The sequence below is a fragment of the Zophobas morio genome, unplaced genomic scaffold (assembly GCF_036711695.1).
Source record: "Zophobas morio isolate AGI-343-1 ecotype UQ-CSIRO unplaced genomic scaffold, CSIRO_AGI_Zmor_V1 ptg000054l, whole genome shotgun sequence".
NCBI lineage: Eukaryota > Metazoa > Arthropoda > Insecta > Coleoptera > Tenebrionidae > Zophobas > Zophobas morio.
In genome coordinates, this window is record NW_026972159.1 from 3,152,182 (window position 1) to 3,170,408 (window position 18,227).

The window sequence follows — 18,227 nt, forward strand, 5'->3', positions numbered from 1 at the left end:
ATCCGCAAACTTTAAGCCTTTCATCCCGAGTTCAAATAAATACTTTTCATTGTTTAATTATTGTGTCTACAAAGCGTTTGCGGAGTTGCAATTATAATTTAGGGTTTAACGCTATTTTTATTCTTACAGCGTTGTTCGAAAGCCGGCTGTTGCACTACTACCTAGCTGAAAAACAGGAGTGTTCAGATGAGAAGACTGGCACAATTAACGTATGCGTATATTCCAGCGAAATGAATTTATTTACATAAACTGGAAACCACATTTTCGCATTTAAATATTTTCATTCCGAAAATAAAATTACTTCGAGGAAATTTAAATTGCTAGGGACAAAAAACGCGATGGAAATGATGTTTTCGTAAGCAGTGACCGCTTGCCTCCGCATGTGGGGCTGCACACGTATTCTTCGTCCCCCAAATGCCCTTGCCCCCTCCCGATCTCCAAATAAAGTGATGAATTTAAGACACGATGAGCGTCGTGTGCACTGGCCATTAATCACTCCCTTCAAAAACAAGTGTTTGACTCCAAGTGAGACACCGCGAGAGATCTACCAAATGACTCAACTTATTTGACACCGCAAGAAAAATAGTTGCGAGAGATTGTACGAAGCACAATCGCGGGATGTTTTTATCGCAGCTTCCGACACACAACATGCATCCGAGGAGATAAATCTTCATGAAATGGTCATTTGTTCGGGACTGCATTTACCTAGGGAGACGGGGATCAATCCGAGATATCGGGGAAAAATACGTTGTTGGTAGTTTTGAGTAGTTGCAGTGGCGTAATTAAATTATTGAGACGTGAGTTTACCTGCAACGGCGTTACCCACCATATTGATCGTAAAGTTAGCAAAAGTTGGTGCGGGGAGAGTACAAGAAGTTTAAACGGAGAATCCCATCGCCATTGTAACGATAAGGCAAAGCGAAACTAAAATGTATATTCGTAATAATTTCCAAGATGTCCTAGTAAGATATTTAAGAGTGAGTCGGCAGGAGCTCTTTCGATTAGGTTACCTGCGTATATTACGGCTATTAGGGGATGATAGGATCTACGTACAACAATATATATTGTATCCTGTTTGTATGTGGAAAAATGTCTATAATTAAATGGAGCCAACCCTACATTATGGTGGTGATTAGGATCGCTCTATTGTTAGATGAATAAGAATCAGTCGATTCCCTTTATACAACTTTTGAATAACCAAAAATCAATAATTTTACCTAAAACTCGCAAATAGAGTCATTTTAAAAATTCAAGATTTAATAGATTCAACTAGCACTTAATATCGATTCAAGCTTAGAATACTCAGGTTGATGACGAACGAACCTATTCAGTGTTCCGACGAGTCGGGAGACATCTCAGTCACACTATCTCTGAATAACATTACATGAGACTGAATAAGTAAAAGACATGAATTTTAATTACACCCCACTGGGGATGGCTCTACTTTGAATAATTCGACACATAAATGTTATATCTGATGACTTCTTAGACCGTAATAAATATGTAACGAGGTAATTAAAGTTCCAGACATTGGAATAGAGTTATAATTGTTGTAATTGAGGTTCATTTGAGGATAAATTATTCATAGGCGCCTGAGATTTTTTAGTTCTTTATTGTAACAGTCTGAATATCTAATTTCACTTTTTATAACAATTATTCATATTAAGGCACTCTACGCTGCACTACTACCGAGTTAAATAAAGAAGAGTGTTCAGATGAGAAGATTAGTACAATGCGTAATTCCAGCGAATTAATTTATTTACGCAAAATCTAAGAAGAGAACTCTTGGGAAATAAATACTTATTTAAATTCGAGTCGACTTTTATGATAAAACAAAGGATAACAGTAACAACGCTTTGGTTATAAAGCTAAAACCAGTTGTCTCAATTTTCACGATTTTCAGTATAAATACGACCATCAAGTATCCCTTCGCGACACCTTCGAAATTCCACTAATGAAAATTTTATTTATTTTTATTTGTTTTCCTTTTCTGGCATTTCCACGTCCGGTTCCTCACTTCCAACAATACGAACCAACTCCGCCGAGCCAACGTATCAAACCCATTTTAGCTCGAAACACAAAACATTCGTGCGTTAAAATAGCCCTCAACCTTCTCAACATTACGTATTCATGCGGTTAGCACTTCACGTTGAGTATAACTGATGTGGGTGTAATTAATAATTTGGACGTCCAACTTTAGCCTCCATATGACATCCCGTGGGTTCGATTAAATTCGTTATCATCTCGGAATGAAGTCGGTTTTCGTTAAAACGCACTGTTCCGGCTATTCCTTCGTGTTTTGCGCAGAGCAAACACCGGCTTAACGTTATTTGCGTTCACATACTGTGCATTCATCAAAAAGAACAAAAATACAATTTCCAAACGAGCGCGGCGGATTTATAACGTTATAAAGAAAGAAATATTGTGAGTGTGTATAGAGCAATTTTGGAAGAATATGGAATCGGGGACAAAGTTTCTAAGTGAGGGATTGTTGTTTGAATTTGGAATAGGAAGGTGGTGGGTTAGTCCGTGGCGAAACGACGAGGGAGGAATTTTAATAGCGCAGCCGTTTCATGATTTGGTCAAAAATGCTCTATATATGGAATCATAACTGGGTTCTTTGCTCCGCACTAAGTAAACTACTCTCGTATTTCATGAAGTTTCGTCAAAATTCTTGAAATATAATTTTTTAATTGATATCTCGCGCCTTCACCAATTTTTATGGACTACTTTGTTGGACTAGATCGAGTAAAAGTAATGAACTCTGGGTGCACGAAACTGTATTTCATGATTCTTAAAGAAGTATAATACTACGTAATTTTTTTTTAATTTTTAGATTCAATACATTTTTAAAGGAGTTTCTACCAGGCCCGTAGGTCTGACTATTCCTTAAATGTGTAGACCAAAGTTATGGGATTTTATAGAAAATTGAAGAAAAATAAAAAAACAACATAAGTAAAAATTAAAATAAATACTTTCATAAAATTTTAAATACCTTTTTGGTGGCAGTATGAAATGGCATATGTTTCTTCCTGAGTATATTGAAATTTCGTTAAAATTCTTAAAATATAATTTTATTATCCCGGCACCTCCGCCATTTTTTTAATGGAATGCTTACTAGTTTTTTGGAATTGATTGAGTGATAATAATGAAATCTGTATGAAATGAACATTCATTCTATGGTTTCTAAAGAAATGTATAATTTATTTTCAAATATATTATGACATAAAAATCTCTTCCAAATTTTTAGAAATAATATTTTTTGAAAAGAGGATTCTACCCCGGCGCCTCCACCAATTTCAAAAATATAGGCCATAGTATGTAATTTTGTAAGAAATTATACGGAAAATAATAAAAAACGGAAGTAAAGACCAAAGTAAATACCTTTCTAAAGTCAAACATGTTGTTTCACAATATGGAATGGTATCTACTCTTTTCTGTGTTTTTTGTTATATATTTAATAAACTGCTTAGGAATGTAAAATTTCGTTAAAATTCTTAAACCAGATTTATTGTTATCCCGGCGCCTTCACCATTTTTAAGGAACCCTCCTATGTTTGATTTATTCAGTAAAAATTATATAAAATCTATAGGAAACCAACAAGAATTTCAAGTATATTATGACAGAAATTTCTTCCGGGTTTCTACCCCGGCGGCTCCACAATTTTCTAAAATATATTGCTACATGTAGATTTTACTATTGTTTAAAGCTGTGGACCATATAATGGAATTTTGTAAGAAAATGTAAGGAAAATAATAAAAAACAAAAGTAAAACCAAAATAAATACCTTTCTAAAGCCAAACTTTTTTTTTGACAATATGGAATGGCATACAATCTTTTTTGTGTTTTTGTTCCATAGTTAATAAACTCCTCAGGAATCTAAAATTTCGTTAAAATTCTTAAAACAGATTTATTGTTATCCTGGCGCCTCCACCATTTTCAAGGAATCCTACAATGTTTTATTTATTTAGTAAAAATTATATAAAATCTATAGGAAACCAACAAGAATTTCATGTTTTTTAAAGAAATGCATAATTTCTTTTCAAGTATATTATGACAGAAATTTCTTCCAAATTTTTAGAAACAATATTTTTTGAAAATAGGTTTCTACCCCGGCGCCTCCACAATTTTCTAAAATATATTGTTACATGTAGATTTTACTATTGTTTAAAGCTGTGGACCATATAATGGAATTTTGTAAGAAAATATATGAAAATAATAAAAAACAAAAGTAAAAACCAAAATAAATACCTTTCTAAAGTCAAACTTTTTTTTTGACAATTTGGAATGGCATATAATCTTTTTTGTGTTTTTGTTCCATATTTAATAAACTCCTCAGGAATCTAAAATTTCGTTAAAATTCTTAAAACAGATTTATTGTTATCCCGGCGCCTCCACCATTTTCAAGGAATCCTACAATGTTTTATTTATTCAGTAAAAATTATATAAAATCTATAGGAAACCACCAAGAATTTCATGTTTTTTAAAGAAATGCATAATTTCTTTTCAAGTATATTATGACAGAAATTTCTTCCAAATTTTTAGAAACAATATTTTTTGAAAATAGGTTTCTACCCCGGCGCCTCCACAATTTTCTAAAATATATTGTTACATGTAGATTTTACTATTGTTTAAAGCTGTGGACCATATAATGGAATTTTGTAAGAAAATATAAGGAAAATAATAAAAAACAAAAGTAAAAACCAAAATAAATACCTTTCTAAAATCAAACTTTTTTTTGACAATATGGAATGGCACATAATCTTTTTTGTGTTTTTGTTCCATATTTAATAAACTCCTCAGGAATCTAAAATTTCGTTAAAATTCTTAAAACAGATTTATTGTTATCCCGGCACCTCCACCATTTTCAAGGAATCCTACAATGTTTTATTTATTCAGTAAAAATTATATCAAATCTATAGGAAACCAACAAGAATTTCATGTTTTTTAAAGAAATGCATAATTTCTTTTCAAGTATATTATGACAGAAATTTCTTCCAAATTTTTAGAAACAATATTTTTTGAAAATAGGTTTCTACCCCGGCGCCTCCACAATTTTCTAAAATATATTGTTACATGTAGATTTTACTATTGTTTAAAGCTGTGGACCATATAATGGAATTTTGTAAGAAAATATAAGGAAAATAATAAAAAACAAAAGTAAAAACCAAAATAAATACCTTTCTAAAGTCAAACTTTTTTTTTGACAATATGGAATGGCATATAATCTTTTTGTGTTTTTGTTCCATATTTAATAAACTCCTCAGGAATCTAAAATTTCGTTAAAATTCTTAAAACAGATTTATTGTTATCCCGGCGCCTCCACCATTTTCAAGGAATCCTACAATGTTTTATTTATTCAGTAAAAATTATATAAAATCTATAGAAAACCAACAAGAATTTCATGTTTTTTAAAGAAATGCATAATTTCTTTTCAAGTATATTATGACAGAAATTTCTTCCAAAGTTTTAGAAACAATATTTTTTGAAAATAGGTTTCTACCCCGGCGCCTCCACAATTTTCTAAAATATATTGTTACATGTAGATTTTACTATTGTTTAAAGCTGTGGACCATATAATGGAATTTTGTAAGAAAATATAAGGAAAATAATAAAAAACAAAAGTAAAAACCAAAATAAATACCTTTCTAAAGTCAAACTTTTTTTTTGACAATATGGAATGGCATATAATCTTTTTTGTGTTTTTGTTCCATATTTAATAAACTCCTCAGGAATCTAAAATTTCGTTAAAATTCTTAAAACAGATTTATTGTTATCCCGGCGCCTCCACCATTTTCAAGGAATCCTACAATGTTTTATTTATTCAGTAAAAATTATGAAATCTATAGCAAACCAATAAGAATTTCATGTTTTTTAAAGAAATGCATAATTTTTTTGAAGTATATTATGACACTGAAATTTCTTCCAAATTTTTAAGAAACAATATTTTTTGAAAATAGGTTTCTACTTCGGCGCCTCCACCATTTTTGAAAATATATTGTTACATGCAGATTTTACTATTGGAATTTTGTAAAAAAATATAAGGAAAATAATAAAAAGAAACAAAAGTAAAGACTTAAGTAAACACTTTTATAATGTCAAACATTTTTTTTGGCTATATGAAATGGCATATATTCGTTTTTGTGTTTTCGGTTCTATATTTAATAAACCACTCGCGAATCTAAAATTTCGTTGAAATTCTTAAAACAGATTTATTGTTATCCCGACGCCTCCACCATTTTTAAGGAATCCTTACAACTTTCATGTATTCATTAAAAATAAATAAATCCCTAGGTAATGAACATGCATTTCATGTTTCTTAAAGAAATGTATTATTTCTTTTCAAATACAAATATAATGACAGAAATTTCTTCCAAATTTTTAGAAACAATATTTTTTGGAAATAGGTTCAACCCCGGCGGCTCCACCAATTTCAAAAATATATCGTTACATGTAGATTTTACTATTGTTTAAAGCTGTAGACCATAGTATGGAATTTTGTAAGAAAATATAACGAAAATAATAAAAAACAAAAGTAAAGACCAAAGTAAATACCTTTCTAAAGTCAAACATTTTTTTGACAATATGGAATGGCATATACTCTTTTTTGTGTTTTTGTTCCGTACTCCTCAGGAATCTAAAATTTCGTTAGAATTCTTATAACAGATTTATTGTTATCCCGGCGCCTCCATCCTTACTATGTTTTATTTATTCAGTAAACATTAGGAATGCATAATTTCTTTTCAAATATACGTATTACGACAAGTTGAAATTTCTTAAACACTTTTTGACTCAATATATTTTTTAAATCAGTTGCTAACCGGTGCCTCCACCAATTTTAAAAACAAATTATTTGATCTAGATCTGACTATTCCTTAAATGTGTAGACCGAAGTAATGGGAATTGATACGACAATAGAAAAAAAAAAACAACAAAAATAAAGACTAAAAGAAATGCTTTCATCAAGTTTTAAATATTTTTGTGACAAATTTCGCTAAAACTCTTAAAACAGATTTAATTGTTATTCCGGCGCCTCCACCATTTTCAAAAATAAGTTGTTCTATATAGATTTTAGTATCGTTTGAAGGTGTACATCATAGTATGGAATTTTGTAGGAAAATTGAAGGAAAACAATAAAAAGAAACACAAATTAAGAAAAACAATTACTTTCATGAAGTTTTATTTTTTTTTAGTGACAATATGAAATGCCATATAGTTTTCTTGATTTCATTATTCCGTATTTAATAAACTATTCATGCATTTGAAATTTCCTTAAAATTTTTAAAATATATTTTTAATTTTATCCCGTCACCTTCACCATTTTTTAATGCAATACTTAGGTACCTACTGCTTTTTTGGTATTGATTGAGTAAAAATCGCGAAATCTGTATGAAACGACACTGGTTTTCAAATATATTATGATATGCAGAAATGTCTTAAAATTTTTTGGATTCAATATATTTTTTTTTAAACAACAGTACTGGCAACAGTAAAAATTAGAGTAAGTACTATTTTCACGAATGTTTGTATTTTTACGTGATAACCTGAAATAACTCTGTTGAATTATATTGATCACAAAAAAGAATAATTTGTTGCGTCCAATTTCAGGCAATTTTCAGTGTAATCTAGGGTTCGGAGCAGTTATTGATCACATTAAAAAATTCGTATTATTAAATTTTCCATCAGTCGTTTCGGCATGACCCCCATTGTTGATCGTGCGAAATATTGTCTAGCATTATGGGATCACATTACGAGTCTCGATTAAAGAGTTTTCCTTTAAAGCAAGAATTATCTGATTAATATCTAGCGAAGAGAAATCCCATTAAGCATGAACAAGGATCGCATTACAATGAGCAAACAAAGAGTATTTTCTGCTTCATACCTGTGAGATTTTCCGCTTGTTCCTTATCCTGAGGGAAAGTTCATTACACCAGGACCTGCAACAACACCATTCATCAATAACATAGTTGGAAAACAATTTAATTTAAGTGTTCGATAACAGGCGAACAAAGCCCGAAAGCTCGGCCGATTAAAAATATAGCTTTCATCCTTTAATTTTGTAAAACGTTACGGCTGAATACCCCAGAAAACAAAATTGATTAAAAGCTATAACTCAAAACTTAATTGAGAAAATACTCCACCCAAGTGGAAAAACTACATTTATATAACAGAAGCCACTAAATTAATTAGCGCAAACAATACGCCGCCCTCTGTACACCGAGTCGAATAGTTGCCATTCCGCATGATAATTTTATTAGTTCAGAAGCAAAGCTCCCGCAAAACAAACGTAAAGTCGTTAGCATTTTTTGTTTTGTAATCAGATTGCGCCGCAGCTGGGGCAATAAATTGAATAGATTACGCAAGATTTAGTTTGTATTTTCGATAAACGAAAAACGACGAGTCTGCGGGACGAGCGCTTAAATTTCCACGTGCACTTTTAAAAGAGTCGCCCGGTATTTGCGGAATAAAGGACTGAAAAAATTTTCACGAACCATTAAACGCATTCCGGGCTTGACGGCGTGTTCCTTATCATACGAGTCTAATCAATAACTTGAAAACAAAAATGAAAATGTTGGGACAGAAATGGGCTAGCAGGAAGGGTAGGCGACCATAAATCACATTACGGAATCTAGTTTCCTATATGGAAACGAAACCCGAATTCTTTCAAAGACTAATCCGAAACACAGAAGAGGGTTAACTAAATTGGCGGACGCGCCACGACAGCTGGAACGACTACTCGCATTTTATTAGTTATTTACGCTGCAAGTGGGATAAAAGCGTCATTATCGTACAAGTGCGATGTTTGTCGAGCACGATAACACGCTGTAACACGTGAAATTCCATCCACGAATTTACGTGTTTCGACATTTTGAATGCGCACTAGTGCGGTAACGCAACTCATTACCGAATTTTGCGAAGAAAACCGAAGACCATCGAAGTTTCATGTTCACCTCGTTTAATATACAGGAGAGGTTGTTCAAAATGGTGCCAAATGGTCTATTTGATCTTGTATATTGAGTATAGAACCGAATGTGATGAATAGTTATTCAACGCCAGTGTGCTTTGTGTCAAAGTAAATGTTTAATAATAATGCTGTGCATATTTGCTATGTGTAGAGGCGTTCAATAGTCACCATGGTAACAGGTTTTCAATAACGTACACTTTAATAAATTTATTTTTGAAATTTCGGAGTTATTCGGAATCCGCTCGGAAGCTTTTAAATATTCATTTTGAATAATAATAAGTGTTTTTAAACTTTAGATTGACTGAATGAATAAATTGAGTTGATGGGTTTTAATTTATATAAAATACCATACACGAGTAGTTTATGAATCCGTATCGAGCTTTTACCCGAGATGCTCAGATTTTTGGGAAAAACATACGTTTGTTATCTGTTTATCCCTTCCAAGAAGTTGATGACGTAATCTCAAAATTATCGTTGCATTCATATTTTTTAGAATTGGTTATAGAGGTGTCACAAAAAAATTAATGAATTTATTTTATTGATTAAATCAGGAATAGCTCACTCCATTATACAATTCTGTTATTATTATTATTATAAATCTGTCAAATCATTTTGACAACTTTAGGACCCGGTTTATAGAAAGCGAATTAAAGTTAATTCACGATTAACGTTGAATTGAGCTCCGTTGCTAGGCAACATGCATATTTTAAACAATCACGAGCTCATATTCTACATTTGAATCCTCTGTCAAATTAATCCACGATTAAATATTTAATTCGCTTCCTATAAACCGGCCCTAAATAATTTAAACAATCAATTCCTTCTGAAATAGTTTCTGAAGCTCCATATTTTCCTTGTTACAATAGTTATATGACGGTATATGACGCGACATAATGCTTAATGGTAAAGGACTTAGCCATAAAAAAAACCTTTCAAATTAAAGTTTTTCTCAACATATCTGGAATACCTACCTACATATTTAAAATTTATTTTCGAGCTCAAATATTGACTTTTAAAAATTACTGTGACGCAAAAATTGCAATCTGTGTGATTTAGTAAATTTAGATTTTTTTTTAAGTAGGAGCTATTTTTAAGAAAGCGTATTACAAAACTGCAGTAAGAACAGACAATTTTAATTATATTAAAAAAGTATTTGATTTTTATTGCTGAGATAAGTATGGCAACGTTGCGGACGCAGAACATACTGTCCCATGAAAGAAAATATTCCCTGGGACGCAATAAACCCCGTCTCGTGAAAGCACATATACACTCTAACATGTGTTCTATAAGAGGACGCAGTAAAACCCGAACGATGAAATCAAAATTTTCTCTTAATTACACGGGATGTAAGGATCATTTTGTCGGATTCGTTTTCTTCATTCAAAAATAAGTTTATATTTACTTTCAAACCTTAATATACTTCATGATTTCTGGGGGACGCAATAATCGACATGGCCTGTATATTTCAGTGAAAAGTATGGCAAGGTTGCGGACGCAGAAGACATTGTCCTATGAAAGAAAATATCTCTTTGGACGCAATAAACCCCGTGTTGGGAAAGCACATATACACTTTAACACATGTTCGATAAAAGGACGCGGTAATACCCGAACGATGAAATCAAAATTTTCTTTTAATTACAAGGGATATAAGGATCATTGTCGGATTCGTTTTCTCTATTCAAAAATAAGTTTATCTCTACTTTCAAACATTAATATACTTCACGATTTCTGGGGGACGCAATAATCGACATGGCCTGTTTATTTCTGAGATAAATATGGCAACGTTGCGGACACAGAACGCACTGTCCCATGAAAGAAAATATCCCCTCGGACGCAATAAACCCCGTCTCGTGAAAGCACATATACACTCTAATAAATGCTCGATAAAAGGACGCAGCAATACCCGAACGATGAAATCAAAATTTTCTCTTAATTACCAGGAATGTAAGGCTCATTTTGTCGGATTCGTTTTCTCCATTCTAAAATAAGTTTATCTTTACTTTCAAACCTTAATACACTTCACGATTTCTGGGGGACGTGATAAGCAACATGGCCTGTTTATTTCTGAGATAAATATGGCAACGTTGCGGACGCAGGACGCACTATCCCATGAAAGAAAATATTCACTCGGACGCAATAAACCCCGTCTCGTGAAAGGACATACACACTCTAACATGTGCTTCATAAAAGGACGCAGTAATACCCGAACGATGAAATCAAAATTTTCTTTTAATTACAAGGGATGTAAGGATTATTTCGTCGGATTCGTTTTCTCCATTCTAAAATAAGTTTATCTTTACCTTCAAACCTTAATATACTTCACGATTTCGGGGGGACGCAAATATTGACATGGCCTGTTTATTTCTCAGATAATTATGGCAACGTTGCGGACGCAGGACGCACTGTCCCATGAAAGAAAATATCCCCTCGGACGCAATAAACCCCGTCTCGTGAAAGCACATATGCACTCTAATAAATTCTCGATAAAAGGACGCAGCAATACCCGAACGATGAAATCAAAATTTTCTCTTAATTACCAGGAATGTAAGACTCATTTTGTCGGATTCGTTTTCTCCATTCTAAAATAAGTTTATCTTTACCTTCAAACCTTAATACACTTCACGATTTCTGGGGGACGTGATAAGCAACATGGCCTGTATATTTCTGAGATAAGTATGGCAAGGTTGCGGACGCAGAAGACATTGTCCTATGAAAGAAAATATCTCTTTGGACGCAACAAACCCCGTGTTGTGAAAGCACATATACACTTTAACACATGTTGGATAAAAGGACGCGGTAATACCCGAACGATGAAATCAAAATGTTCTTTTAATTACAAGGGATATAACGATCATTGTTGGATTCGTTTTCTCTATTCAAAAATAAGTTTATCTCTACTTTCAAACATTAATATACTTCACGATTTCTGGGGGACGCAATAATCGACATGGCCTGTTTATTTCTGAGATAAATATGGCAACGTTGCGGACCCAGAACGCACTATCCCATGAAAGAAAATATTCACTCGGACGCAATAAACCCCGTCTCGTGAAAGGACATACACACTCTAACATGTGCTTCATAAAAGGACGCAGTAATACCCGAACGATGAAATCAAAATTTTCTTTTAATTACAAGGGATGTAAGGATTATTTCGTCGGATTCGTTTTCTCCATTCTAAAATAAGTTTATCTTTACCTTCAAACCTTAATATACTTCACGATTTCGGGGGGACGCAAATATTGACATGGCCTGTTTATTTCTCAGATAATTATGGCAACGTTGCGGACGCAGAACGCACTATCCCATGAAAGAAAATATTCACTCGGACGCAATAAACCCCGTCTCGTGAAAGCACATATGCACTCTAATAAATGTTCGATAAAAGGACGCAGCAACACCCGAGCGATGAAATCAAAATTTTCTCTTAATTACCAGGAATGTAAGACTCATTTTGTCGGATTCGTTTTCTCCATTCTAAAATAAGTTTATCTTTACCTTCAAACCTTAATACACTTCACGATTTCTGGGGGACGTGATAAGCAACATGGCCTGTATATTTCTGAGATAAGTATGGCAAGGTTGCGGACGCAGAAGACATTGTCCTATGAAAGAAAATATCTCTTTGGACGCAACAAACCCCGTGTTGTGAAAGCACATATACACTTTAACACATCTTGGATAAAAGGACGCGGTAATACCCGAACGATGAAATCAAAATGTTCTTTTAATTACAAGGGATATAAGGATCATTGTTGGATTCGTTTTCTCTATTCAAAAATAAGTTTATCTCTACTTTCAAACATTAATATACTTCACGATTTCTGGGGGACGCAATAATCGACATGGCCTGTTTATTTCTGAGATAAATATGGCAACGTTGCGGACGCAGGACGCACTATCCCATGAAAGAAAATATTCACTCGGACGCAATAAACCCCGTCTCGTGAAAGGACATACACACTCTAACATGTGCTTCATAAAAGGACGCAGTAATACCCGAACGATGAAATCAAAATTTTCTTTTAATTACAAGGGATATAAGGATCATTCTCGGATTCGTTTTCTCTATTCAAAAATAAGTTTATCTCTACTTTCAAACATTAATATACTTCACGATTTCTGGGGGACGCAATAATCGACATGGCCTGTTTATTTCTCAGATAATTATGGCAACGTTGCGGACGCAGAACGCACTATCCCATGAAAGAAAATATCCCCTCGGACGCAATAAACCCCGTCTCGTGAAAGCACATATGCACTCTAATAAATTCTCGATAAAAGGACGCAGCAATACCCGAACGATGAAATCAAAATTTTCTCTTAATTACCAGGAATGTAAGACTCATTTTGTCGGATTCGTTTTCTCCATTCTAAAATAAGTTTATCTTTACCTTCAAACCTTAATACACTTCACGATTTCTGGGGGACGTGATAAGCAACATGGCCTGTATATTTCTGAGATAAGTATGGCAAGGTTGCGGACGCAGAAGACATTGTCCTATGAAAGAAAATATCTCTTTGGACGCAACAAACCCCGTGTTGTGAAAGCACATATACACTTTAACACATCTTGGATAAAAGGACGCGGTAATACCCGAACGATGAAATCAAAATGTTCTTTTAATTACAAGGGATATAAGGATCATTGTTGGATTCGTTTTCTCTATTCAAAAATAAGTTTATCTCTACTTTCAAACATTAATATACTTCACGATTTCTGGGGGACGCAATAATCGACATGGCCTGTTTATTTCTGAGATAAATATGGCAACGTTGCGGACGCAGGACGCACTATCCCATGAAAGAAAATATTCACTCGGACGCAATAAACCCCGTCTCGTGAAAGCACATACACACTCTAACATGTGCTTCATAAAAGGACGCAGTAATACCCGAACGATGAAATCAAAATTTTCTTTTAATTACAAGGGATGTAAGGATCATTTTGTCGGATTCGTTTTCTCCATTCTAAAATAAGTTTATCTTTACCTTCAAACCTTAATATACTTCACGATTTCAGGGGGACGCAAATATTGACATGGCCTGTTTATTTCTGAGATAATTATGGCAACGTTGGGGACGCAGGACGCACTGTCCCATGAAAGAAAATATCCCCTCGGACGCAATAAACCCTGTCTCGTGAAAGCACATATACACTCTAATAAATGCTCGATAAAAGGACGCAGCAATACCCGAACAGTGAAATCAAAATTTTCTCTTAATTACAAGGAATGTAAGGCTCATTTTGTCAGATTCGTTTTCTCCATTCTAAAATAAGTTTATCTTTACCTGCAAACCTTAATACACTTCACGATTTCTGGGGGACGTGATAAGCAACATGGCCTGTTCATTTCTGAGATAAATATGGCAACGTTGCGGACGCAGCAGACATTGTCCTATGAAAGAAAATATCCCCTCGGACGTAATAAACCCCGTCTCGTAAAAGCACGTATACACTCTAACGTGTGCTCAATAAAAGGACGCAGTAAAACCCGAACGATGAAATCAAAATTTTCTCTTAATTAAAAGGGATGTAAGGATCATTGTGTCGGTTTTGTTTTCTCCATTCAAAAATAAGTTTATCTCTGCCTTCAAACCTTAATATCCTTCACGGTTTCTGGGGGACGGGGAAATTAACATGGCTTGTTTATTTCTGAGATAAATATGGCAACGTTGCGGACGCAGCAGACATTGTCCCAGGAAAGAAAATATCGCTTCGGACGCAATAAACCCCGCCTCGCGAAAGCACATATACCCTCTAACATGTGCTTGATCAAAGGACGTAGTAATGTCCGAACGATGAAATCAAAATTTTCTCTCTAAATACGGGGGATTAATTCATATCGCCTGTTTATTGCTGAGATAAGTATGGCAACGTTGCGGATGCAGAACACACTGTCCAATGAAAGAAAATACCCTCGGACGCAATAAACCCCGGCTCGTAAAAGCACGTATACACTCTAACATGTGCTCGATTAAAGGATGCAGTAATACCCGAACGATGAAATCAGAATTTTCTCTTAATTACAGGGGACGTAAGGATCATTTTGTCGGATTCGTTTTATCCACTCAAAAACAAGTTTATCTCTATATTCAAACCTTAATATCCTTCACGATTTCTGGGGGACGGGGAAATCAACATGGCCTGTTTATTTCTGAGATAAATATGGCAACGTTGCGGACGCAAAACACACTGTCCCATGAAAGAAAATATCGCTTCAGGCGCAATAAACCCCGCCTCGTGAAAGCACATATACACACTAACATGTGCTTGATCAAAGGACGTAGCAATGTCCGAACGATGAAATCAAAATTTTCTCTCTAAATACGAGGGATTAATTAATATGGCCTGTTTATTGTTGAGATAATTATGGCAACGTTGCGGACACTGTCCAATGAAAGAAAATATCCTCGGACGCGATAAACCCCGGCTCGTAAAAGCACATATACACTCTAAAATGTGCTCAATAAAAGGACGCAGTAATGCCTGAACGATGAAGTCAACGACGGATATTTCGTCGGATTAGTTTTCTACATTCAAAAGTAAGTTTATCTCTACTTTCAAACATTAATATACTTCACGATTTCTGGGGGACGCACTAATCAACGTGGTCTGTTTATTTCTGAGATAAGTATGGCAACGTTGCGGACGCAAAACACACTGTCCCATGAAAAAAAAATCGCTTCAGGCGCAATAAAACCCGCCTCGTGAAAGCACATATACACTTTAACATGTGCTTGATCAAAGGACGTAGTAATGTCCGAACGATGAAATCAAAATTTTCTCTAAATACGAGGGATTAATTAATATGGCCTGTTTATTGCTGAGATAAGTATGGCAACGTTGCGGATGCAGAACCCACTGTCCAATGAAAGAAAATATCCTCGGACGCAATAAACCCCGGCTCGTGAAAGCACATATACACTAAAATGTGCTCGATAAAAGGACGCAGCAATACCTGAACGATGAAGTCAACGATGGATATTTTGTCGGATTAGTTTCCTCCGTTCAAAAATAAGTTTATCTCTACTTTCAAATCTTAATATACTTCACGATTTCTGGAAGAATAAACAGGGATAGAATCGCCTTAACATTTTTAATATCAACAGAAAACTTATTTCTTATCCTTAAGTATCCTATTTTAAATATATGAGGAAACCGAAAATTTGAAAATTTAGATATAAATATGTTCATTGAAAATCATAGGGTGTTCCATTTAAAAAATCAACATTGATGTATAACGTTGTATACTGAAAATTGTTGTAAATCAAGTAAGTTCTGTCAGGTCACGTTAAATATTATTGTCCAATAGATGATTAATTCGCTTTTCTAGTATTTTCAGATGACGTCACCTCTTTTTTAAAGGGATAAGTACACAAATTTTGGTTAGCATTCAGTAATTAACGATTTAACAAGTTTGCAACAAACAAAGAAAACTTGGTTTATCGTATTCCAAGATCTGTGAAACGTGAATAAAACGTGGAACCGAGCGTCCGTCGAAAACTTTATTACTCTATTTGTTTCGGCTACCTTTCGGGAAACAATAAATGAAGTCTATTAAACCAAAGATTATAAAACCAACAAAATTTCATAACTCACCGTTAATATGGGTATGCAACGCACTAATGAAATTCGTTTAATAAATTATGACGTTTGTTTTATTGGGAAAATTTTAGTTCACGTGTAAAATTTAACGGGGCCTGAATAATATATAGGTCATTTAATTAAATTTTCAATATTTTTTAACCAGAGTTTTTTATGTTTATCTTTCCAAAAAAGTTAATTTTTAAAAGGGAATTTTATCTCCTAAATGCTAGTACGTTGCGTAATACGAGTAAATGCCCCTGCTGCTCAAAATATCTAATAACCTGTTAAAATTTAACTGGAACTACCGGCATGTATACGTTACTCTAAGTGTTGCCACCAAATATTTAGACGAATAATTACCAAAGGGAATGTGGTGTCACTGACTATTAACAAGAAAACAATCTCAACTTACCTTTTTCACGTTTAACTCCGACTCTAACCAAGAACAAGAAAATCCTACTTTATGTATAACTTTCCTCTTATAACTTTAATACATAAAAACCCTACTGCTCTCCGTTTATCTACTTTCAGCGTTATTTAATTTCAACTCAACACTCAACATCAAACACCTACCACTCCGACATAACAAACTAACCTTCATGAACACCTGCCGACCCTCGGTGAAGTCCAATTCCGTCTTCAAAGCCGGCTACAACCGTCCACTCGCTCCTACCATAACTCAGAAAAATATAAAGTTTGCAACGTGACGTAACACAGTCTCAAGCGGTGGTAAATTCGGCTTGAACCGACGAAGTTTTGGAACGAACTGATGCCAAACCGGTCGAGCTTTTCCGATACGACCGCAGGGTGCGCCGAGCTTCCACCTCTCATAAACTCTGGAAGTTGGACCACTTTTCCGAAGCACAGTCGGACACGTGTGCAGGCGCTAAACAACGGGCCTTGTTTACGGCGAAGCCCCAAGAAGCGAAAAATCGACGCGGCGGTCAGGGCTAAATCGGCGGCGATTTTTTCCATTTTGGAATGTAGGGGCAGTTTCGGCGCCGGCCCGGCTTGATTTGGGCTGGTTTTTTCGTTTTTAGTGTCGATGGAGGTGTGGATTGAACACATGAAAGAAAGTTTAAGTTTTTTTCGTCATAACTATGTGTAGTTTAGAAGAAACGCGCGTTTTTAAAAATTGCGGTTAAGGGTGTGTCGCGGTGTGTATGCTTTTATTGCGTGTTGTTTTATAGCTGTGATTTTCTGAGCACGAAAATAAATAATTGGGCGCAGACAACCAGCGGGAAAAAATGCTTATCGAAAAATCAAAAATTTTCAAAATCGGAAAATTTGAAATGTCGACCAATTGCAAAATTCAAAAATTGAAAAATTTCCAGAATTGAAATATTGAAAAATTGAGATATCGAAAATTTGAAAAATGACGAAATCTAAAAATCGAAAAGTCGAGAAATTTTAAAAATCGAAAAATTGAAAAACTGATGAATCTAAAAGCTGAAAAATTGAAGAAATAGAAAAATATAAAATTTTAATCGAAAAATTGAAGAATTGAAAAATTGAAAAATCGGGAAATCCAAACATCAAAAAATCTAAAATTTAAAAAATTGAAAAATCGAGGAAACCTCACTTTTTGATTTTTTGATTTTTCCATTTCCCAATTTCTAGATATTTCCGCGTTTCGATTCTTGAACTTCCCAATTTTTAGGTTTTTAATTT

The 18,227-nt window shown here is 34.2% G+C and overlaps 1 protein-coding gene across 4 annotated transcripts in view; it reads right to left on the bottom strand.

The window, feature by feature from the left end:
* LOC135142880 (cadherin-87A) overlaps positions 1 to 18,227 on the bottom strand; it is a 280,747-nt gene that overhangs the window by 119,318 nt on the left and 143,202 nt on the right. For 2 of the 4 annotated variants that reach the window (XM_064074671.1, XM_064074669.1), the window contains exons 1-2: positions 17,152 to 17,364; positions 7,883 to 7,937 (exon numbers count right to left, since the gene is read on the bottom strand). The gene's annotated coding sequence lies outside the window, so the exon portion shown is untranslated. Of the gene's footprint in view, positions 1 to 7,882; positions 7,938 to 17,151; positions 17,365 to 18,227 lie in introns of those variants that run through there. The other 2 variants (XM_064074670.1, XM_064074668.1) reach the window with 1 other exon arrangement.